General features: G+C 39.7%; 1 protein-coding gene across 2 annotated transcripts in view; it reads left to right on the forward strand.

Annotated features, from left to right (window-relative positions):
- Positions 1-10,732: 10,732 nt before the first annotated feature.
- LOC118335827 (neurocalcin-delta A) overlaps positions 10,733-26,533 on the forward strand; it is a 65,727-nt gene continuing 49,926 nt past the window's right edge. The window contains exons 1-2 of one of the 2 annotated variants that reach the window (XM_035672274.1): positions 10,733-10,857; positions 13,503-13,681. The gene's annotated coding sequence lies outside the window, so the exon portion shown is untranslated. The remainder of the gene's footprint in view (positions 10,858-13,502; positions 13,682-26,533) is intronic. The other variant, XM_035672273.1, reaches the window with a different exon arrangement.

The raw sequence follows: 26,533 nt of genomic DNA on the forward strand, positions 1-26,533 counted from the left end.
TTGACAGTCTTTATTTTAGCCAGCAAATATGACAGCCAGTTGCTAGAAATGAGTCGTTTTTGTCTGAAACCAAGGACCCATTGTTTCCAAAATGACTAAGCATTTCGAGTTGTAAATCTGACACTGTTATCACTGTAAACTGCACATGTGCAAGAATAGAAAGCTTGACATGCAAATTGGGGTTGGGTTAAGCAAAAGGTTCAAACACGTGAAAATAGCATGGACTATTGTACTGTTGCCACCTTATCCAGTCCATGATGAAGGAATGTAAAATTCACATTCATCCACGACACGGTGTGTGTGGCACAAACCATGTGCTTTTCACAGAATATATGAGAGTGTGTTTATATACGCAGATCCTAATTTAGATTCCCTCAGCAGCCACACACAGATAGGAAGTGGATCTGTGCAGCATACAATCTATACAACAGTATGTTTTTTCCTCTCTGTATTACAGAAGCAGATGGCTGGGGACCAACACTCCAAAGTGGTGGAAACCAACTAATTGGTTTGAGGGAAATCGATATGGTGCCGGCAGCAAACCCCTCCTTTCCCCTCACAGTCCATCAGTCTCGCTCTGCAATTACCCCATTGATTGGCCGGTGCTAATTGCAGGTCTCATTATTGCAGGTTTCAGGCAGTCGCTATCACAGCAGCTGAGTTCAGGGGTTAACAGTGAGGAGTAACTGCAAAACATATATAGCCTGAATAAGATGCATACAGGTGCTGTGGGGATCAGTGGGCTAAAGTCTATACTGGTATATCTGACCTGGATCATGATAATGAGGTATTTTATTGAACCTTATAGCAAAGATCCCTCATGCTGTACAGCAGCAGGAGTCAGGGGTCAAAGGTCAGCTTCACAACACCACCTTTCAGCTGCTAGGGTGGCAGTGTATCGTGTATTTCTACACAAGTGTTGTCTTTTATTATTCAACCCATATAAAGATGGATGCTTTGTTCCTCGCACTGAAAAAAAATGCCCCATCTTGCGCTGGTGATTTGGAGCCAGAGTCTGCGATGTAGTCACTGGAGTTGGAATCATGGTATCAAAGTCCAACTCAGTCACAGTTTGGCCCATGTCCCATCTGCTAACATGGAGAGGGTGGGATTTATGACCAGCCACTGGGGAGCAATCAAGATGTTTTGGCTTCACTTTTGTGGAGCTGTCATGTCGTCCATCTTTATATAGTCAATGACTCAACCTCATGTCAGATAAAATATAGCAGGTTTTTGCTCTAAATTGGTCTAAAACACTTTTTTAGTGCTCACAAGGAACATGATATGACCACAACATTACTCTGAAAGCAAAAACTGGCTAAAGGATTTATACATGCTAATCATAAGCTTTTGTTAAAGTAAAAATAAAAGCAAAATGATAGATCAATAAATCCCATGAGTGATGTTTTGTTCATCCAGCACTGCAGCCAGCACACTCTCAACAAGACAATGCAGCCAGTCAGGTAATGACTACTGTGCCATGTATCTGTGGGATCGAATTTGATCCTGCACGAAAGTAGCTTTTCTGATTAATTCAGTGGTATTTGCAGCAAAACAAAGAATATTTTTGGATTAGTTTCCGGCTAAAACCTGTTTCTATGTTACATGACATCTAAATGTCAAACAAAGAACATTTTCAGTGCAATGTTGAATGAACAGCATCTTTCCTATTTGTATATAAAACTTTAATAGCTCATTTGCACATTCTGTACCTGCTATCTGAAAGCTGTGTTGTATGTATGTTTGTAATATGTGGTTAATGTTGGACATTTCAGCTGTCAGTGATGGATTCCCATGGGCAAATGCCTGAAGCCATTTTATGGTCATGTGTTTTTACCATATGAAACTCCACATATACTATTGTGGATAATGTTGAACATGAAGCATCATGTAATACAGACATGCGTTATAGACTCACACTCTACTGTAGCCTCTCCAGGGTCTAACTGACCAGGGGGTGAGCAGATAATAACAACATTTTTAATTTAGCACAGCAGCAGTGTGTGTGCTTACTGATGGGACGTAAACCAGTATTTAAAGGATGGTTTCCTTTACTTCCAAGCTTCCCTGCTGCCTCTGCTATAACAAATCTTTTTGTTCATTTCTGCTTCTTTTTGTTTCATATGACAGTGCTGCTGTCTGTCACAAGAGTGAATGCTGAATAATTACTGGCTTCACTGTTATGTAGCCAAAAGTGAACAGAAAGCAGACTGTATTTTCCACTGGTGACAAAGGGGAAACTCTGCAGAACAATGGCCCAGAGCTCCAGCAACATTACTCTCTTCACATTTTCTTCCCACACAATTTTATCCACTGCGATGCAATATGAAAAGAGAAGAAACCCTGAAGTAAAATGGGCAATAAGAATCTGTTCTATGTTTGACTTTGTTTTGCTAATTTTTTGTGGGTTAAGATGTGGCTGTGATGGAGATCTGGTGTGATCGTCATAAAGGAAAGGAATGCACACCTCAAAAAATATGCACCTTTTTAAGCTCTATTGGGAGATAATATTCTGAGAGACATTTTCATGATGCTAAGTCCATAAAGTTCCTGGCTCTGCCATGTTTCACAATATCATCACTGGATTCTACAAAGCTAATGCAACAAGTAAGGCAGATTTAGAAGCATAATATACCAAATATTTTGTTAATTACTGTCCTTTTTACAATGGAAGAATAAAGAATACGTGTGATTGTAACAAACTAAATTCACAGCCATTCTTCCCACACAGCAGGTGCTCGTCTACTTCTCTGTTATCTCATCTGCTCAGATTCACAGAAACGGTTCTTTTTTGTTTCATAGAGTACAGTTTAGCTTCATTTTAAGAGATTAACGTGGCAGATTTGGCAACTAAGGTGTTCAAGTAGAAGTCTCAGTCGTGTGCACAGACATTTTGGGAAGCAGGTGCTCAAGTGTCATATTAATAATTATTTATACAAAAAATAAAGTTAGTTGTAGTAGCACATCTTTTACTTACTTATTTTAGACCCATACATTCATGAAGACATTGACAGAAGCATGTTAGTGCACTCGCTCATCAATTTCCATATATTGTTTGGGAACTAAATCTATAACATCAGCTTTTACAAAATCACACTTTCTGACTGAGATTTTATATTTCAAATCTCAATCTGTAAAGTAAACAATAACTCTAGTTGTAAGATAATTACAGGGGAAGTAAAAGTACACAATAAAAGTACCTAGAAGTTGTACCTACAACTACCTAGTACAGTACTTTTGGAAATTTTCTTTCCACCATTGCTGGGAAGTAAACTGATAACTGTAGCTATTGTTTGTTATCTCAGTTTGTGACAAAAGCACAATATATGAGTACCAAACAGAATTCCCACTGGCCAAACAAGACATACAGATAGAGAAAAATGTAATCATTACTTTCATGCATAATTGTTTTTAACCATTTCCACCAGCCATCAGTGTGTTTTCTCTAAAGTGAATAAGCTGGAAGTGATGGTCAGTTTATCAGCTTTATTGTTTTCTTTTCAACAGGTTGTGAACAAAAGCAGCCTAAGGCTAAAATGCAGTTTGTGTGTGTGTCCACACACATACAAACAACTATTCATTTAGTCACACGTCGTATTCAGTCACTAATGTGCACACACGCAGGTAGACACACACACACACACACACACACAAACATGGTCCGTGCTTGCCTGTTCTCTCCCATGGGTCTCTGTTAAAATTGACCTTCTCTGCCTTTCATCACAGGAAAATATCACCCTCAAAGAATAATAAGGCCGCCAGACACATTAATTAGAGAGCATCTATTTAGACAAACGTCTGAGAGAGACAGAGAGAGAGAGAGGGAGGGAATGTAAGGGAAGTTATTAATATGCAATATGAAAATAATTGCACACGTTTTTTCTTCTTCTGGAGATTGCACCTTTGCTTTTAGCAACTATATTTTCCTTTTATAATTTTTATCTTTTTATGGATAGAAATTTATGAGAATAATATTTTGTGAGGTATGCATTTCTTGTTTGTGTTTTCCTGGTTATTCTGGACTATTATCAATGTGATTATGTTATTATCTCTTTCATGTACATGTCACTGTTTTTGCGACAGGCAGCCATTTCTGTGAAGTAAAAATCCCTGCTTTCAATGTAGTATTTGCTCTGTTCAGTGTTTTTAGCCTCAGTTTCCCCTTAGGTCCTGGACAGAACATGTGTAATTGTCTGGCTTGTTTGTCCAGTTGTGTGCCTCCTGCAACAAGACACACAGCTGGTGGGGAGACGACAAAAATTACTGTTAATTACGAACACAACACACACCACTTTTTTTCTATTATGTCTCGGGTGTGTACATGAACATGTGTGCATTCATACGTAGGTGTATAATTGCATGTAAGCAGCCTACATATCAAATGTGTGTTGTTTGCTTTTAGTGCATCTCCAAAAGCTCTTAGATGCATGCAAGTGTTTGTGTGTCTTTGTGTGTGTCTGTGTGTGTATGCAACCCTCTGTAAATAGGATTCTGTGCTCCATCTGGTCCCAGTCAGAACAGTTTGAGGCCGCGTCTCAATCAGAGCTGCTGATTGGTGTTGTTCTCATGTCGGTGCAGCAGCTGCCCGGCCCTCAACCTGAACACACAGACTCTGGATCAGCTCCGCTCGCACCTTCTCCTCACACAGCCCTCTCATGTATCATTTCGCCTTCGCTTCATGTGTGTTTTTGATAAGCAATTAGCATCCCTCACAGTGCATGTTGAGTTGGATTCTGTGCGGGACACAAAAAGGGACAAATGGGACAAAAAGCAACACCCCTGTTGCGCTATTAAACTTCTGTCTTAACAACTGAAGCTTCTGTTCACGCACATTTATTTCCCCTGGTTGTGCCGTCTTCAAGTGGGTTAGAAAATTGTATTTATTATAAGCTAGGTATATAAGTAAGTAAGTGGATGACATTATGCCATTAAGGATATTGTGTGTTTTATTGTTCATTGTGTTAGATTTAATTGTAGGTGAGAAATTGGGGGGTGTTTTCCCTTCTTTTCTTCTGCTACAGCACTAACTAAGTGCAACCAACATCCAAGCTTTTGTTGTTTCTCAGTCAGCTGTTGACTGTGCGACAGGTCACAGGTGGAGAACATTTGAATTGTTGCTTTAATGCTGATTTTAAAACACCTCTGTCAGCTTCAGAGCAGCCGTCAGTATCTACAGAGACAGACAAGTTGCCTGTGTGTGTGTGTGTGTGTATCCGAGGTAGGGGGTAGCATGATGGTTACCAAGGCAACGGAAAGATCTTTTCCCTGTTCTTTTACAGCAGGAAGCAGGAAGACATCATCAACTCTGGATGACCCCCCCCAGAAACACAGGTGCAACATGTTCCCTTTCACTTTCTTTCTCTCTCTTTCTCACTGTCTCTCTCCCACACACACATGCAGACACTGTACACATATTCATATGACAGGCACACACACACACACACACACACACACACACACACGATCTTCATAGAGCTGATCAACAGAAAATGAATAGTCAACTACTTTATCAATTATTCATTTGTCATATTTTCCAGCAAGGGTGCCGGACATTCCCTGTAGTTCTAGCTTCTCAGCTGTCAGGGTTTGCGGTTTTTCTTTGTGTTATGTGATAGTAAACTGAGTGTGGATGTGTGTGTGTGGGTTTTTGACTGTTGGTCAAACAAGACAGGCAATTTGAGGATGTCATCTTGGCTTTTGGGACATTTGATGGACCAAAATATTAAAAGATTGAGAAAATAATCAGCAGATAGATCAATAATAAAAATGGGATGCAAACCATAATGCTGTATATTTATATATGTGTTTGTATATGTATGTGAGTATGTACATATATATATGGCTGGCCATATTAAGCTCATGTACCTTCTACATTAATGATTTACGTGATTAGTTTATTATTGTCTATTATCAGCTATTCAATGTTTTGTTTGTATTAATATGTTAGTATATATCATTCTGTTACTTTTTTGTCTAATGCATTTGGATTTTTTTTCTGTCCCTGCCTTAGGGACTGTACAAAAATTCTTAGAGGGGTGGTTGGGAAAGAAAGAGGAAAGGGTGAGGGTGTATATTTTGCAGGAGGGAAGGTAGTTTACATTTTTAGGGAGAGAAGGAGAGGGTATTTTAATCTTTATAGATCTTTACCTGTCTCAAATGTATTTTTTTTACTTCAGCCATTGTTTGAAAGATCAATTGCAACAAAAAAAAAAGACAGAGAGAAAGCCGGAAACGTAGATGTGAGGACATGCAGAGGACAACCGTCCTGTCTGTGTGTCATGATTTTATTTGTCCCATCCCCATCACAGTTAACTAGTACAGGACCAACATATCAGAAACACAGAATACACATTGATTTTAATAGATATTTGTGATTAATTGTCATTGTTATCTTCACCAGTATTCATTCCCATTTTCACTTTATTCTATATATTTATTCTTTATAAAGTTAGTCTATAATAGGCTATAATTGAAGTTCATCATTACACGTTTCTAACTTGTGCTTATTCTAATAATAATATATAGAGTTAAGTTAGGGTCCAGCGTTCTAAATTCCTCATGCTTTGCTTCTTTTTGTTGTTGGTTGTGAAACGATTAATGCAAGATTTTCAGGAAGAATGTGTGGCAGTTTTCAGAAAGAAAGAAAAAAGAAAGGAGGGATTATCCATGTATCAACACACTATCTAATGTGTGTGACTGTAGGGCAAAAGTGCTTTGACCTCGCAGCACACAGTACACCCTAATACCACTGTACCGTTGACTCCACTGCTGTGACATTTTCACTAATAAAAAACAAAAGGACAGAAATTTCTTAGGCAGGGGTGTGTGTGTGTCACACACTCACAAACCTGATTACAGCACCTGATGGAATTATCATATTTACAATAAGACCTTTCCATTATGACGCTCTGCTATTGTGCTTCAGAAAGCTGCAGTGTGTGATGAAATACAACATGGGCAAAATGCAGCCAGTAAATGTCAGACCAATTTGACAGACAGGGAGGAAACATTCTGAGATAGATGGCTGACAAAATGAAAAATGAAATGGAAAAAATGAGCAAAATGACACAGTGATTGTGATCTGGGGTCCCTGTTTCATATGCATATTAAACTGCATAGCAGATCAGCAGTGCTGTTTTGCAACATTTAAGACAAAGTTTAAAAGCTGTATTTTCTATTAGATGATCTCAGAAATAATTACATGTATAAAAGAGAGAGATGTGTGTTCAGAGGAGTAATTCAGTATGCTCTTGGTTACCTCTTCACCAAGAAGACTCAGGGAATGTTTAACATGCCGCACTCTGGTTTGGACCTTTTCTTGGCTCTGTGCCTCATGAGTGTAATTTGGATGAGTGCAGCTCGCTTGCCTTTGGGCTCATTAACAACAATATAAACAGTAATTACTGTGATCGCCTAATTAATTCATTTAAAAATGCTGCACGGCGTAAAAGGCATGAGCAAATCTTTTCTGGAGATAACAATTTTACGGAATCATTGTTGACATAATTAGCAATTTCATGTTCCAAAATACAACCGAAATAATTAAAACTTTTTTTTTTGTCCTATTTCATACATTTACTCTTTTATTATTCAGATTGCTTCCGCTTTTTTCTTTCCTTTTCCACTAAGCCTGCTTTCTGTGAGTTATCCTTCTCTGATCCCGTCTCTGTCTGCATGGCAGCTCTGCAGTCCTGATAAATGTAATCCTCCCCTCTGGACAAACTCTTTTGTTTTTGGGCCATTTCAACGCTCTCCTCTGATCACCAAGCTTTACTTATTGTTATAGAATTCTCTGCCTTCATTCTGTGGGTTTTTGTTGAGGTAAAGAATGGTCATTTGGCCCTCAATTGTCCATTAATTCTATCTACTTTATTGGCCAGTTAATTGTGATTAACAGTAATTAAGATTCGGCTGAACAAAAAGTGGATTTGTTGTGGCTCTGCACAATGAATGATGAAATCTTTACATTTCTTCCACCACACCCACATCCCACAGAGAATTTCTTTCAATTAAGGCAGACATTAAGCAGCACAGATATGTTCCATGATAACTATTTGTTATGCTTTCTATAAGGACAACATCAACTCAAATTGTAAAACCACATAAGTTCATTTAACTCAAAAAATTGTTGAAACTGAGTACATTGAAAATGTTAAGTAACACTAACTCAATTTAAAAACATTCTTAATTAAGTAGCTTTTACTATAAACAAGTGACACTAACTTTACTTTTATTTTGAAAACAAAATACCAAGTAAAAAGTATTAAATCAGGAATGTTACTTTAACGTCCAACTTCTTAGTGTCACCTAAAACAACAAGTAAAAGCTACTAAAACAATAATGTTTTCTAGCTTACAAAATTGAGTTTGTGTTACTTCAAATTTTTAAATATAATCAGTTTCAAAATGTTTGAGTTGAAATAACATATTGCATTACAGTGTAAAATAATCAAACTTAAAATAAGGACATATTACATCCATCTTATCATATAATGTATATCATATTTATGTCAGAAACATATATATACAATGTAAAATACATTGTTGGATTCATTTAGCGCTTTAATGGAAGAAACATATACATACAATGTAAAATACATTGTTGGATTCATTTAGCGCTTTAATGGAAGAAACATAAGTAAGTACATAAAATGAGAAGCCCAATGTAAGAAGCATGTGACAGAGTGGTTTATGTTGCAGGCACAGTCCTCTGACCCTTCAAAACCCCAATTAGTATTCCTGCGGAATTTATTACCACGCCTGGCATCACTTCTTGTTGATTACCTCTCTACTCATTAAAGTGAGAGTAGATTTATGGACAGATCTGACTGATGCATGGGTGAGGTGGAGGGGGAAAAAATCTCACTATGTCAAAATGGTGACAAATCTTTACGTGATCCGGTGCAGTGTGGTGGATGTTTTAAAAAGTGCTGGAGATTAATAAGCGTCATTATTTTGATCCAAACTGAGGCAGGGGTTATACGGGACAACCTGTATCATCAAAACACAGACCATATGTGAGGTACAAAATGCCTCTCATCCTCACTCACACATACACAGTAAAACTGTTATGTTTTCATGATGTATGTTTCTTGATGTAAACTTGGCAAGCATTACATTAATTCTAACTGACTATAAGCAAAGAGAAATGTCTTTATATATAATAAGATCTCATTTTTGGCATGTCAGCCTGTATGAGGTGAAGTTAGATGCAGAAAATGGGAACATACTATAAAGCATAGCACTTGATCACCACCTACTGGTCATATGCACAACCCCATGTCCTGCCTTTCAAACCACATTTGGTAGTGAAGGCCTGGATGTTCTTTCCCACAAATGATCGTGTCTAACCTGTTGAAAGAGAAGTTGAAAGTATTTGTATGTATCAAAGGGAAGTGGCACTTAATTGGAGCATGGACGGATTACAGATTAGACAAAGGGCCCTGCTTAATGACTCCACATGGAGTGGGTGTATGGTTTGTAGTTGTTTTGTCTCTCTTTGCAGGTGAACCAGAACACTCAAGTACTTCTTAAGGTCCCAAAACATCTGTGTGTCAGTAAAAGTACTAATACTTTATTACAAGTACAAGTCAGTTATTGAAAATGTGACTAAGTAAAAGTTGCTGATTCATTCATTTCATTCATCACATGGATAATTGACAAATCAGCTTATTAATAATTGACTAATTGTACCATTTACCTTTAAATTTATACTTAAATACAGTATCTGAGTAAATGTACTTAGTTACATTCCACCACTGCAGCAGATTAACACTGATACTCTTCTGCGCAGGTATCATACTGAGTATTACAGCGCTCTATACAAAATATTACAGAAAACCTTGATGCAGGTTCTATTTTCTTAAGGCAGAGCTATTCTTCTGTTATAATTAAAATTGCTTTACTAATTATATTGTATTATAATGAAATGTTACTGTAGCCACAGGTCTTTGACTCTCCAAGAAGAAATGTTAACAATCGCTCCAAATACAGGCTGTGGCCGAGGGGACCCCTGTCTCCCGTGACTCAGCCAGTGTTAATGACTATGCAGCTGTTGTTCCTGTGTTTGACATATTCCACTGTGGCATTTAAACAATTCCTTGTGGTTTCTGAGAATTTTCCGAAAACTTTTTTTTTCTCTTTCCTTTAAACACTTGCAAATCCTGTAATGTGACAAGAAGAAAAGTCTTGTGAAGATATTATGACTGGGAAACTGTTTTGGAAAAAGTTTGATCACAAAAGTAGTAAACCTTTACTAGTAGCCATTACCAAAAGTTAAATCATTAAATGTTAAAAATTTAGTTTTTAGCCCCAGGGATTGTACTGCAATTTACATTTGGTTTGCGTTTGAGTTTTATGATACCAAATCAATATGCAAATACATGTTCTAGTTCACTGATTGTCCACTAGATGGCGCCAGAGTCAAAAACATCTTAATGTACTTCAGCGGTGGCTAGAGAGGAGGAATAAAACAGAACTCTCACTCTGCTCTTTTTCTGGATACCATAAATGTACACAGATTTGGCGTTCACATGGCCTGTAGCTTCCAGGTTAAATTATTAAACTAACTATTTTTTTTAAAGAACTACCACTTGTGTCATGTTTTGTACAAAATGTCTAATGTTTAAGTTCATGCCTTGTCCGGAGGCGCATGCGTCATGTCAGACACAACTTTTAGGACCGGAAGAAGAGCCAGTTTTGCTGTCGTGCAGCTCATCTTCTTTATTTGCTATCTTTGATGTAACTCTCTACACACTGACACTTGTTGGGATACATGTGTTCCTGTGTGTATCTCTGTAGTTTACCGAGTTACCGGCAGACGAAGAAGCCACTTCTGGTGATATTTCTAACCTAAGTGGTAAGTTGAAGTTAGCTATTCAAGGCATTTGTAGCTTTTATTGGCTTGTCTCCTCTTAAATACCCTCATACAGACTCAATGTAACGTTATAGCTGTGTTACGCTGTTGTAAACTTAACCTTAATGTAGTGCATATTCCTCGCCTGGTTACAATGAAAGCTGTGTCATTAACACACACTAGTGTTGATAAAAACGTTTATCTTTCTACTCTGGTCAGTCTCTGTGCTGCAGGTTAAGTTCAACGTACAGTAAGTCATACCGAGTTTATCTTTGCCTTACCGCATTCAAAAACCGTAGCATTTTAGCTTGTTATGCTAATTGAGCTCTCTATAGGCGAAACTATCATCCTTCTTTGGCTCTGTTTTTGAGCCACATTGTATGAATGTTTCCCGGCTTTTGTTCTGCCTTTAATAGGTTTGTAGTTTCACGTTTATCACCCTGAGTTCGTGCTCTCGTTGTTGTGTATTTACAAGTGCTCTGAAGGTTTCCGCAGGTTTTGCTGTAGGCGGATACAAACTAACACCACTGAGCCTCCAGCAGCACACACACACACACACACACACTGCTGCGAGCACAAAGCTTAGACGCAATTAACTTCAGCTCAACTTGTTAGGTTTAAAAAAAAAAAAAAAAAGTGTTTATATATAAAGTAACAATTCCCAAAGGTGTTTCTCAGGAAACCAAAGACCGCACAGAGAGCACACATCTGTAAAGATGTAGTACTTTGTTGTTACATACTTGGTACCAAATCACTACAGCAGTACAGTAAAAACAGATGAATCATTCTTTGAGCCAGCAAACAATAATGGGATGAAGCTTTTCTTCGCTGTCGACTATCATTAAACCATAATATGTAAACTGAAGTGTAGTCTGGTTGTATACACCCCCCTTCAGAGATTGTATAAATCTCTGCATTACAGAGATTTCTCACTTGTGACTGAGATATAACTGATCTGGCCACAATCTACTCTTCTGTGTATACAGAATAAACGATTCTAAACTGTCTTCATTTATCATGTTATACAGTAACATCAACTGTTATGATGAACCTGTTATGATCATATGTCTGCCGATAAATAACAAGAAATTGCGGTACAGAAATGCCATGCTAGGTTTGGGATCAGTTCAAAACAGATTCCCCATTACACAGTTTGTCCACCAGAGAGCAAATGTAAAATGTGCCACATATTGTGTGTCTTCACCAAAGAATAAAGGATGCATACCAGGATTGTGTGTTTATTTTTAAGGATGTGACAATGTTGGAAGAACTTAGATTATGTGTAGTATTTTTAATTTCATTTTAGCATGTAATAATTCTTTTCTTTATGGACTAGTCTGCATATTCTATATTTCTCAAACAATAGATCAACCATAAGGCCTATAGAACAAACAAATAATGAAAAGCGCTCGTCACAAAAGCAGTTGAGACGCTGGAACCAGTAAATGTTTGAACATTAGTTTTAGCTTAATATCATAAATCACCCGAAATGTTACATGTCTGCTAGATGGAAGATACAGTCAGTGTAATGCTGGAGCTAGTGGGAGTATAACTTTATTTCTCTTCTACATTTTTATACTTATATGGTGGAGCTGGCAACCCATGTACCAAGTCTGAGTCCATGGGTTCAAGTTTATGTGTTTATCTTGAGCTGTTCTATCAATAAAGGCAAAAAGATCTATTTTAAAAAAACCAAAACTGTACACCAGTATCCACAAGGGTTACATGATGGTGTAGTTTAACATTCTGAAGGTATGCTACTCATTTTACCTCGCCACGTCTCTGAGAAGCTCCGTCAGTATGCTTACATGTTTTATGTGTTGTTCGATAAGTGGAAAACATCTGGCCTGAGGAGGTGTTGTTGGGTGGAGAACCCCCTCCGGATTTGCAAAGTAGATTTCTCACCTTATGTCCTCAGTTTATTGCATGTACGGTAAGCCAGATGAGCCGACATCTGGGGCAGGTCGCGCGTCACCAGGCAGTGTGGTGTTCCTGACAGCGGTAGAGAGCATCAACAAGCTGAGCAGGTAGGCGTCTCACTGCTCCTGCTAGAGCTTAATGCTAGAGTTGGTCAACTTTTGTAATGGGGATTAAGGAGAAATATAGATTTATTTCAGTCAATCTATTTCCTATTTGTTAAGAAAGCGTGATTAGCTTGGATATTTGTATTATCTCTTGTGATGTTTTGCCAGCCGTACTAAGTGGAGTGGAGTAGTCAGTGAGCGTCCTGAGCAAATATCCCGAGGCTGTGATCGTACAGTAACATCATTGAAGCTTTGCCCTCAATCAGTGTTTCCTCTGACCCCATGTATGAACTCTGAAGTCAAACCAGGATCTCGTGCTTCTGTTGGGTCTGCAGGTCAGTGTCCCTGAACCACGCAGGCCACACATGTCTGGACCTCAGTCGGTGACAGACAGTCACCCACTGACCGAGTCATCAATTCAGCGTGTACACTCTTTAACCTATAAACAGAGACTGCATGTTTATGGATACAAACACAAAGATTCATACTACAGTGCATATCCACATGTGAAATGCAGTAAGTGCAGAGACACTGCTTGTTTTACTGGTCAGCAAAAGACCCGTGTGACATCAAATCTGGCCGTAAATCTGAAGTTAAAAAGTGTCTCTTTTCATCTTTCCTCAGGTGCTGTTATCTTCCAGAGAAAGTCGTAGGTGCGTAAGGAAGAACACTTTTAACCCGAACAGCAGAAGGAGTGACCCAGCAATCTAAGTGCTCACCTGGGCTGCAGGCCTCCACGCGTTCCACCTGGTGAGTGACCGGACTACAGCAGCTGGATTAGTTGTTGTCTGAAGATACTGTATGTAAGTGCAGGAGTTTGAATATACGAGCACATCAGTGTTTAGACATCAGACTTGGTATCACAAACAGCTGCATGCATTAGAGATCCTTAGGGGCGTGCCAGAGGACAGCCGTTGTGAACGATTGATTTCACTGCTGTGAATGCATCTTAATTAGGCCTGCAGGCCAACTGACGTAACAGTGACACTGATCGCGCCTATACTTCATTTCATCACATGCCTTCTGTCAACGCACACATACCATGACATGCTGCATTTGTTAATAAAATCTTTGGTTAACACTGTGGTCAGAGCATGGGGTGGAAACTCTTTCATGCTTCAGTGCAAAGACATGCAGGTTAGTGAACTGCCTCTACTGTCAGTGTGTGATGTCTGTTTAATGTTAGTCCTAAGAGAATTGAGACATGAATGGAAAACTAAAGCTTTCTCATTCACTCTTTGTTTGACTATGATATGCATGTTTTTTTGGGTTCACTGTTGGGGCCGGATCAGTGTGGGATTTTTGAGACCGGTATTGATGTGGTGGCTGATTTGGAGCTGGAATGAAATAGTGTTTTCGACGTTGATTGTGCAATAATTTGCTAAAAGGCCCCCTTTTCTTAAACAACTACATGTTAAAGAATATTTATTTAAATAATCTATAGTATGGGAAATAATGTACATTACATTGTAAAACAACTGTAGCTGAAATTGCTGAGAGCTGCTTCTTCTCTTTTACTCTGTGGTGCTTGCCACAGTATTGTAAATCGCAGCATAATTTTTTTCCTGCATTACACACTGGGAACATATTTGGATAACATATACGATACTGACGTGTCTGCTATAAGGCCAATATGGGCCAATAATATCGGCCGGCCGATATATTGGTGTGTGTAGCAAATGCCCAAAAAAAATCAACAGTGATCAGGATGAGAGCAGGGGACTTATAGTGCAATGGATGTGCAGGAGCTCAGGCAGAGCTGACAGCATGCCATCACTTGGGGCCGGTTGTTTGGTTTTCTTTGGCTCTTGTGCCTTATCAAACACGGACACAGTGTGGGAAACAGTTTCTACATTTGTCCTTCAGTTTTCCCAGGATGGATACTTAGAATTGTTGGCATTCCTCATTGAAACCAAGGACACAGCTAAACTGCAGCAAGCTGAGCCCCCTTGCCCAATATGAAAGCACTGAACAAATCAAATTACGGGCAGAGTTTGTTTATTTTTCTACTTATTGGCAAGTTAATTTTAAATATTGAGACTAGAGAGGTTGCGAGAAGTTGAGGGGGGCAACGTGTAACACATACAAGATCTGAACCCAGGATGTCACATGGTAAGTGCCTTTAGACCACAAAGCCCCCACAATGCTCCAAATTAGGGAAACTTAAAGACAAACGCTAAAACTATATTTCCATGATTTCCTGTGAAGAAGAAAAATAGCCCACTGAAATTCTAAATGTCAAGGCTCGTCTTTCATTAAAATATCCCTGAAGCACGAGTGTACAGGCAAATATCACAGCATCCCACCCACCCTCAGTGTACAGAGCTCGGCAGTTGTTCCCTCGTGCCTCTGCTCTGCTCAACACGAGTGGCTTAGTGGCGGAGATCAAACAGGATCATCAACTGTCAGCCTCATGCCTGTCACAGACACGGCGGTGACAGCTTGAACAAGGGAACATGACGTGCTGCCCACTGCCTTCAGGAGAAGGCCTGGCGTACTACGGCCCCTCACTCCATCCATTCATGGACGGATCATTTGTGAGTGTGGTGTTGTGTGGCTCACTTACTGTATGAATTGATGCCAGTCTGATTCATTTTATTTAAACTGATCACCCAGCTCAACTCTACCTATTCTTCGAATTGAACTTCAGGATCCGGTAACTCAGACATGGCAGCGAGCAGTACACTCAAATCTAAGTTTTAAAAAAATGTCCTCTGAGAAACCTGTGTGTGACATTACTCACTACGTTAAGGCTTTGATTATGTCATCATACAACCATGTAGCTTGAACACAACTAAATGTATTTCCTTGCTCCCTACATTGTCTGCCTACCTGCCCAGGGATGGAACCTAGCAAGAAACTAAATATGGCTCAAAACCTTTCTTGGATTTAATGTTTTTATACACTCTCCAGAGAAGTACATTTAATAAATGAAAGTATTAGAAACAGGACTGATGTCAACATTTAGTCTTTTGTTTTTTTTAAATGGTAATTTGTATTATCATGCTCCTCCTTGTGGGCGGAATATACAAAGAATGTACTCTTTTAAAAACACTACATCTTTCAGCTTTAAAAAAAGCAGCAAGACTAATGTAAAAGTCCTTCAACCTGAACTGAAAGTATAGAAAAGGTTACGTGTGCTTATTTTCACAACCAAAAAGTTGCCCACTCTTCCGTCCCATTCACAGTGTCTGTGGGAGTAGCCACTGATGTTTCAAAAGTTGCTTTCTAAATTTGAAAATGTGACTAGTTGTCTTAGGCCGAATCAGAGTCAGCCAGTCAAACCACATGGAGTGACTTACTCATAGAGCTTCAGTTCTTTATGAAATAGTTTTCACAGTTTTTGTTTTTTGTCTTGTGTAATTTTTAGTTGTTAATTTACACCTCTGTCCTTTTTCATTCTCTCACTTCTTTGTTCTTTGTTTATTTTTATAAAGCATGTACATATATATATAGATCATAAAAGCTTTGCTTCTGCCTGCCTCATCAAGGTTGTTCCGATCTCATTTAATGGTAGTTGGTGTAACTTGTGTCATGTTGTACCACATGGACTACGTAGGATGAGAGGGCCCGTCCTGTCTCATGTGTGTCAGAGTGATCCTGCGCTCCACAGATGACTGAGTGCTGACACCTGGCCCTGTCATTGGTCAGGTGACATTCTCTGACCTGTGAGTCATCACAGCTATGCACTGCCAGTGATGTGTTAGATCATAACAATGGCTGACATTAAATGTGATGACAGACTTCAGTAAAATCCCTGCAGTCTGTTAAATACACATGCTCCAGTGGCTTATCCTTAGCCTTATTTGCTACTATTCAAATGTTTTACTATGGTTAACATTCAAATGCAGTCTTTATCAGCTTTTTGACCCGTGTCACCTATTTCTCTTCAATGTTTTGCAGTGTGAATTTGTTTAATAAAGTAAAATTGCTCTCTTAAACATACGTATTTGTATATAATCATAAATGGATGTACCCTTTATCTAATTATTTCATGAAATGGGACCACAGGGAGAAATTAAAGCCAGTTACTGAGTGTTTGTCTTAGTTACATGACAGAACAGTTTACAGTTGGCAGTAACAGTCACAAATAACTGCTAATTAAATTGTCTGAACAGTTAAGCTTCCTAATAGCTCTGCGTTATGTCGATTGTTTAATCGTGGCTCTGTTGAGAGTCTGGATCCACATGGTTTAGCTTTGCATATCTTATAATTTTACACAAGCATCTTCTTACGTTTGATCATAATTTTTTTGAGGATTTGCTCTCGACCAGTGCTGCATCCTTTATCGCACCTTTTTGTGGGTATGCCTAGAAAACCACATCCCTCTGTGGCCTCTTATTCAAATGTCAGCTGTATGCACCAGCTGGCTGTTATAACTCAACTCTGTGTGTGTATGTGTATGTGTATGTGTGTGTGTGTGTGTGTCTGGCATGACTTTCCTCAATTAAGGTCAGATAGAAAGACAGAGACCAACTGCCAGTGTCTAACAATCTGGTGATGGGCTTCAGGGGCTGATGCTAAATAGAGCCAAGTTTATCTTCCCTCATACAAAGTTATAAAAGGATTCCAGTGGAGTCTTTACTGCATTTGGCTTTTAAGGGGCTGAGTTACTACTGTGAACCTGAAAATCTTTTTTCATTTCGTCCGTCAGTCATAACAAACACATTGTCAAGACCCACTGAGCCTTATTTTAAATTCTAGTCAAGATGTCAAGTTTACCAAAAAACACACGTCAATCCCATTTGTTTTGTGGTAGAGCTGGCCGATAAATCGATTTTGAATTTGAATTTCTGTTTTAAAATGATGNNTTAGCATCTCGTATTTTAGAATGCAACCACAGTTGAATTGTAATATCGAGAATTAAACTATGAATGCTATAGTGTGGGAATATACAGCTGCTGAGGACTCTGTAAAACCCAGATCCACTCAAGTCACTTATCTACACAGAACGTGTAGAATCAGAAGCTCTCTGTGATGCAGGTAGACCAGGACCTCTTGACCTGGATTACAGACTGCATCACTGACAGGCTGCAGTATGTCTGGCTGCAAGGCTGCTTGTCAGACATGGTGACGAGCAACACAGGTACAACCCAAGGTGCTGTACTGTCATCATTTTTGTTCACCCTCTACACCTCTGACTTCTGCTTCAACTTGGGAACGTGTTACCCACAGAAGATCTCAAATGACTACTACATTGTTGACTGTATGACAGATAATAAGAATACAGCGACCTAGTCAAGAACTTCGTAGGCTGGTGCTAGTGGTGGACTCCCCACCCCTGTCGCCATGGAGATGGTGGACACCTACAAGTTCATAGGGATATGCAACTCAACAATAAACTAGACTAGATGGACAATACTCCCTGCAGGAAAGGTCAGAGCAGGCTGATCTTTCTGAGGAGGCTCAGGTCCTTCATGTGTGCACTAAGCTGCAACGGATGTTCTATCACTCTGTAGTGGCCAGTGACATCTTCTTGGCTGTGGTGTGCTAGGGAGGTGGCATCAAGACTGCTTAACAAATTGGGCAAGCTTGTGGGGGTGAAATTGGACAGTGTGGAGGCAGGGACAGAGAAGTGGACGAGACGGAAGCAGAAAGCTATGATGGACAACCCCTCTCATCCTCTCTATGTTGAGCTGAGGTGGTTCAGGAACAAGTTCAGCCACAGACTCATCTAGCCAAGTGCTTCAAAGAGCTTAGGGGGCTCATTTATGCCATTAGACTCCACAATGCCACTGCACCCAGTACCTCCTACCTCCACTGATTGAGAATCTGAACCACACACCACTCAGTCAATCACATCAAAGGTTTTGCACATGTACATACCCGAAGTATACTTGAACGTGTACATACACACAGGCTTATTCTATTTTATTTATTGTATATATTATTCCTATTTTATCGTACTGCATTTCATTGTATTGTATTTTATTCTATTGTCTTTATTCTTTATAATACATTCCCCTGTGCTGCTGCGTCAATTTAAATTTCCCCTGCAGGGGATCAATAAAGGATATCTTATCTTATCTGGGCTGAGCTCCTGCACAAACACCCAGAGAGAAACACAGAGGAGAGTGTTGACAACGGAGCACTATGCACGAAAATGTGAGTAAATGAGTAAACCACCTGTACAGTGGCAATTGTTAGCGTCTTCTACATGTTCTTCTTATGGCATTTAACGGCAGACTAGAATATTTGTAAGCGCATATGATGTGGCGTCAGGTTACATAGAGAAACCAGTAGCAGTGTCAAGTTTTCAGAATTTTGGCATCAACTTGGCACCAAAGTTGTTTGTGAAATTCCAATGCTAGCACCTTTTGTGATCCTTATGTAAGCAGTAATCGTAAATACCTTTGTGAAATGTATCCTGAAGATACACTGTGCTCAGAGGGAAAGTAAAAGACCCCATTCCCAAATGCAACTAGTGGTTTGATGTTTCTGTCAACATCCCCCAGGTGCTCAGAGTCAGCGTGGAACATCTACCCCAATGGGCAGCATACCATGGTGCATCCATTTATGAACTGCCTTAATGGGCAGCAGCTGTGGTATTTCACAGTGATCTCTTTTTGTCTGGATGTCATGCTGCCTGCTTCAAATGGTGCTTCAAACTTATAAACAGCACGGCACAGTGTGGGTTTCACAAAAGATGAACATATAACTGATGCTAGCAGCATCTACGCTACGCTCAATGCGCCCACACCTTGTTGCTGTTGCTGACATCAGATGTGTGTGTGAACAGCTGCTAGATTTCACTCTGAGGCCTTTTGGTTTCTGTGCCATATGTAGACCGCAATAGACTAATAATGAGTTCTTCTAAAGAAGAAGAAATAGAATGCACACATATGTAGGCGTGATAACAAATCTAAACATACACAAAGACATACAGTACTGTAGACAGGCAGTGCCAGTGCAAGTGTGCATTCATAATCTGAAGTGCTAAAAATTGTATGCACTGTAACACCCTTAAACCCCACACTCCATTACCTCACCAGCTACACAGTGACGCCCTACAGACGAGGCCAGACAGATTGTCAGAAGAGGGTGCATCAATAGCTGCGGGTTGTGTTGGGGCAGCTGAGAGGAACTGCTAAGCTTCACTGACAGGCTTTGGCTTCACACCCTGGCTGGCCAGGAGTCCATGTGCATGCCCCGAATTAGCACGGGGCTTTCCCACTATGTGAGAATGCTGTGGTGGCTGCAGCGCCTGTCACTGTCCTGGTATACAACTGACTTCAGAGGGATTTTTTTAAGGGACCTGGAATCTCTATTATAACCTCTTGCCTTGAGTATAAACTCTATGGTGTCTCTATCAGTAAACATTCACTCACTCACTGTCCTGATAGACCGGCACACACAGCAGCATTTAGCACAAATAATATGGATAGAAATTTGTCTCAAAAGTGATGATAAATGTGTTTTATTATCCCAATAAAAGAATAATCTAATAAAAAACAAGATGTGGTTGATGATTGGTGAATAATTGATAATTGAAAGCTCATCTTTTCTTTCTTGTTAATACAGTTTGTTGATTAAAGCCCCATTAATCACCATAGTAGAAGTAATACAGACCTTTTTAACTGACGCAGGTGAATACAGTAAGTAAGTAAATGCACACATGTCCACACACAGGTTTGGCCCACATTGTATTTACGTAATGTTCCAGTTTGCCACCCAGTGTGCAGTAGAGGAGAGGCAGGATGAAAGCTTCTTAGAGCGACAGTTATGTGAGAGTGGAACGGTAATGAGTGGGCTGGAAACCGTGACAGCCGGTCTGCCACAAGAAGGGGAGTGCGAGAGAAAGAGTGAATAAGAGGAGGGGGTTACACGTGGGAGTATACCATAGCAAATATGGTAGGAAGACAACACGATGCAGCCACAGCCCGGTTTTATTCAGCAGATGAGCGAATGAGCAAGGAAGCGTGTCTCGTCCAGACACCCACACTGCCTGGGCTGGTGTCCGAGGAGATTAGCAATACATTGTTACGTCTTTCTCTGTTTCTCTCTCTCTCTCTCTCTCTCTCTCTCGCTCTGTGTTATGTTGTTTCTAATACATTGTATTATTTCAGTATATAATCCTTTCTAAGATATTATATTGGCATGGTGAAATTCCTTCATGCTAGACATTCCTATGTGACAAACAAGACTGATACCATCTATTTTGCTGTTGCAGTGTAGTCCACATTAACTGAATATGTCTCCCCACTGCTGAGGTGCAGGGACATCTAGTGTGGTGCACCTGTTTGGGCAGGTAGTTTACTTCAAGGATAAGTTGAACTCTGCTCTTGTTGTCAAAGCCGCTCACATTCAGTACCATCATTCAGAGAGTTTTAAAGATGGAATATTCCGGTTCTCTCACACAATACTGTGAAATATCTGTCTAAAGCAGGGTCCTGCATGGAATCGAGTCCTCTGTGTATGCAGAGTCAGAGCTGCTGGTAGGTGCACAAGTGGGTAGCGCTAATTTGCACAAAAAATCTCTCAATTAATTTTCATAAAGTACACCACTCGTGTGCCTAATTTCCATACAGCTGGGATCCCTGCGCCGCACCACAATGTGAGCTACCCTGATCAGAGCCTGTGATGGTGGTGGCGTGGCACAAGTGGTTTTTCATACAACAAGAATAGCAAAGTGAGAATTTACGTCAAGAGGAAATACTGTGAGAGAGCGAGAAATAACTTTATAAAATGAAACGGGTAGCTCATTGCTAAAACATGTTTAAGCCCTTGATTTACACAATTTCCTTGTTCAGCTGTCAGTATCGGTGGTGTTTGGTCATTTATAAGGATGTTTTATCCTCATGAATATCACAGAAATAAAGCCCAGCAGCTTCCTGCTAATGAAATGTTAATCCCTTGAATTACACAGTCTTCCTGCTCATTTGACACTACCGCTGGTGTTTGATGTTTTGCATGAATGCACACACACACACACACAAGGGTTTTTTTGATCCTCCATCATTGTCTCTGAGTTAAATATTGTTCTAGGTTTTACACCTGATTCTATCTGCTTTTTCTTACCTCCCATCTGCGTGGAACATGTTGCCATGGTATCAGTGAAAAGGCTGAGGTCTCCCTGTTGTCACATTTTGTTCAAAGACAACCTGAGCTCTCCAACCCCTCTGCTTCTGTGTCTCTCAGTACATTTATTTCCGTTACGTCTCTCTCTCTACCCTGAGATTGAAACCATGTTTCTCCACAGGGGAGCTGACCACTTCCTTGGAGATTTTTAGAAACTGAAATATGACATCATCTTTACAAAAACTAGAATGGCTCTTTTAAAGATCATTTTTAATGTGCAAACAGGTATTTTCACAGTTATTATTCTTTACCATTATGGACTTTCATCCTGAGTGTCTGATTACAATATTGGCCTGCTTAAATTGCTCTGAGGTGATGTAACTGCATTAATATTGAGTTAATTCTTGCCAGCAAACAAAAGCTTGACTCCGTCATGGATTTTTTGACAAATTGTTCTATTTTTAGTTTTGTTTTAGCTCTTTCCTCTTTTTCCCTGTAATGTAACATCAAAGTTATGGAGTACTTCTGTTATCGAGCCAGAAGTTGCATTCCATATACGGCTTCAGGCAGGCCAACTTCTAGGTCAGTAGTGTTTGTCTAGTTTCACAAATGGTGTGTGAAATATGCTCGAGACCAGGACAATCTGTGGTGTCTACACGTATGTTTGCCTGTGTGAGAGAGCAGGCAAGTGCGAGCGAGAGCATGAATGTGCATAAACACTAGGGGTTCTGCTTTCACTCATGCTACTATTAAAATTGCCCTGAGCCAAACCAGCTCTCACAGAACCAAGGGAAATAATGCCCTTTGATTTGAAGGCATCAGTGGATTGAGGGAATTGTTGTTGGAATGTATTTTGATGGATTGACTATTATCCAGGGTAGCTTTTTCTCAGGCAGCAATATCTCTCCATCCTTGGTGGTTAGTTGGAAGGTGCTGAACTAAAGGTTGAATTATTACTGAAAAAATAGCCATTTTGTCACTGAAAAGACAAGAGAAATGTTTGCTCTCATATCAGCAGACCTATTGTAAGATATTTATGGAGAAGCTCCCTAACATAATTAGCCAACACTAAAAAGTGTTATCACATGATAAAATGTGTGTGTATTTATCTTCCAAAGTGAAAAACCTTCCCACTGAGTAACTATTCTGGGAAAGCCACAGCAGCAACGCCTCATGTGTGGAGTTATAGTTGGAGCTGTTACGGAGCACCTTTCGCAGGGTTCTTCCCAAAGAATGAAGCTATAGTGCTGCACCATTATAATCATTCAAAACATAAACATTTAACATATTATCACCCACTCTTCCAATAGAGGATATGCATCAACCTCCCGCCCGCCTCGTCACCTCTGAGTGGACAAACCAACCAACCACTAGATGCTTCAAATGAGCCCAGACACAGAGCTTGAAAAATCTGATTAAATGAGAAGTGTTAAAGTCTTAAGTCAGCTGATTGTGAACCATGAATCAGTTTATTCTATGGTGTTTCTAAAGGGTTCTTCTCAACCGTTCATGTTCAGTGCATTACTTTCTACTTTCAACAAACATTTCTCTAAAAAAAATAATAAAAGGCAGATCATTGTAAGGCTATCCTTTTTCTGAACAAATGCACAGATGAAGCAGGAGTTTTGTCTGTTAAAAGCTACTGAAAACGTTTTTGAACATGAAAACATTCGTAATTAGAATAGATTTCTCCCAGTGCACTGCAAACAAACAACCAGGCAAGGGCCTAATCTGTCTCTTTCTGTCTCTCAAACTCTTCAGTCCTTAATTACTCCCAACTCCTGCGATGTTCTGGTCAGTGTGGCCACCTCTCCAAACCTCTGCCTGCTGCAGCTGTTGTTGTTTTCTTCATGGTTTTCATTGGTCTCTTGTTTGCGCTGCGTGGTGTGTGAAAAAAATAGAACATGGTTGCTGCAGATCGTGAGTTGGCCGTGGAGCTCATCACTGCGGCGCACTCCGTCTGAACACACCAATTGGCGTGCGAAAAGGAAGCGGGCAGCACTTTGCAGCGCCTCTGCATTGTATTAGCCACAAAAAAATTGTGTAATGGATACTTAAGTAGAAGTAAAATTGCAGGCTTGAAAAATAAAAGTACAAGTACCCAATAAAGTTATAGAGACAGAGAGAGAGAAAAAAATGTAAAAAAAAATATATTCCCTTCCTTTAAAAGTAATGGAGAGGTTGTATAATGCACTTCCGCACACACAGTCCCTCTCATACACATGCAGTTTGTGGTTATCACGCTGTGCTCAGCCTGAAGAGTTGTGTTATTTCAGAGAGTTTGGGGAAGTGAGAGGACAGAAACCTCAGGATCTGTTCTGTTCCTCAGGCGCTGCAACACAGAAGGTAGCTTTCCTCATACTCTCCCCTCTCCAGGCACCCAACAGGAAGAAGCTTTAATGGCATCAGCTTGTATTGCCATAGTTGAGAAAAACACTTCGTACCTGCAAAAAGCAGGTCATGTGGCTTGCTATTTAAAAGGAATACCAGGAATTGAAGGATAATTACTATGAAATGACTCAGCTGTGATAGATGAACTGCCCTTTACATGTTATTGTCATGAGCTATAGTTCTCCTTTTCTATGTGGTGCCTTTATAAAAACAGGCTTCCATTCTCGATCACCATTGAGCATCTTGTTTTAATTGTTTAACTCATCTACAAATTCCACTCTGACTAATCTGCTAGTTGGTCTAGTTGTGGTCATTTTAATTGTGTTATCTATTCTAACCGTCAGTAATATCACATTGTGTATATATATTACAATGCATGTTTACTGTATAGTCTATTTGCTGTACAAAAGATTTATAAGAGCGTTTTTTTTTTTTTTGTGTAAATGGCACTCAGCTGGCTTGTACTTACTGTAAGTTTAGAGACATTTGTTTTGGCCTAAAATGAGATGTGAGCTATGGGATTTTTTCCAACTCTCCCTCTCCTACTCTGATCTAAATATAGAGGACTCAAGCATCATGCTTAATTCCAGTAATTCCTGGTTAATTATCCTATTTCTCGGTAAAATGTACTCTAGCTATGTTTCTATGTATGTATGTCCTCTTACAGTTAAGAAATTAGTAGTTACTGCCAGGGACGGATCTAGAGAAATATTAATGGGGTGGCCAGAGGGTGGCATGTGGAACATAGATATTTGAACTAAAAAAACATTACAATAATGTGGCACATTAGTAAAGCGCTGACTAGAAACATCTAAAGGTGGTGTTGGAAATCAAGCAATTGTTTTATTTCAACATTACAGATTTACCATTAGGAATTATTTTGTAGCATAGAAAGATTTTTGGAAAAGGTGACATAAAGCCAGAGAGGAGTGTGTACCCCATTAGCTTCATTATTATTATAACCCCATTATTCTATCTCCATATAACCAGAGTCTCATATTAAAAACGGTGAGTTCATAAATTCTCAATCATGCATATATCGTCTCTCCTTTTATCTCTGGCTGATGTTGGTGCATGATGTCCAGTCTAAACAGTATAATGTTGGGTGGTCAAGCTGCAGCTTGCACAATCCCTGTTGTTCTTGGTCAGTGTTGTTTCCCATGACTCTGAGATGAGCCAGAGGAAGCCCAATGTGATTTCCACACAGTTCCCAGGCCCCCAGATCCCTCCAAACACAGGCAGTTACACACACTCACACATACACACTTACTCACAAGTCACACACAAATATGTGTGTGTGTGTGTCTTTGTGTGTCACTAACATTAAAAGAGATAAATGGCCTGAACATCCTTTGCTCTTTGATACACACATGCTTAGTCTAAGTTGTCAGCCATAAACACACACACACACACACAGGCCTGTGGTGCTCTCAATGGGCAGCTGCAGCTTGTCCAGTTAAGAGGCCCACTGCACAAAACAAGAGTTGACTGCAACTCTGCCTCACTCACTCACACTTTAGGTCAGTTGTTCAGTGGAACCTCTGAACTTCCATAAGATGACAGCCACTTATCTCAGAGCTTTCTTGAAAAAGGGGAACTCAAAACAAGAGGAATTAAATGGCTGCTAAGGGATGTCAATAATTACAGACAGAAAAAGGCACACGAAACTTTCAGGTTTCAGATGTTATGGAGTAACATGAAGTTCATATCAAGTGTATTTAAGTCTATATTTGCAGGTTCAGTGGTTCAACTGGTTGTAATATAAAACAGTCTCGGTTTAATACTTTTCAGCAAGGCGGTAGAAACGCTACCACTTCTGTCCAAAGGGGCCGCCAGAATCAAAACAAAACAAAAGTTCCTTGTAGTTGCTTTAACTCCTGTAACTTTAAAGTTTAATATTTTGTAAAATAGCTTTTGTATCTAATGCTCATTAATCAGCTCTGGCAGTGGTATGGTAGAGCTGCTGCACCTGGCAAATATATTTTTAGAGAATTTTGCTTTGGTCTTTCAACAATATTTACACTTTATTATCTCATGATTTTTCTTTCTTTTCTTTGGATGCTTATGAGAAGCATGACCCCTCCCCTGCTGCCTTGTTGTTTTGCAGGGCCTCCAGGTCTCTCCCCAAGGTTGGACTTAACGATGGTTATGTTTGGTAGGATTACCTCACAGTCTCTGGCAGCCTCTCCCTCTTAGCGGAGGTTCACAGCAGTTAAAGCGGCTGGTGTTATTTCAGGTTTTAATGA

This window comes from Morone saxatilis, unplaced genomic scaffold, assembly GCF_004916995.1.
Source record: "Morone saxatilis isolate NCDOM2014 unplaced genomic scaffold, NCSU_SB_2.0 Contig24, whole genome shotgun sequence".
Lineage (NCBI taxonomy): Eukaryota > Metazoa > Chordata > Actinopteri > Moronidae > Morone > Morone saxatilis.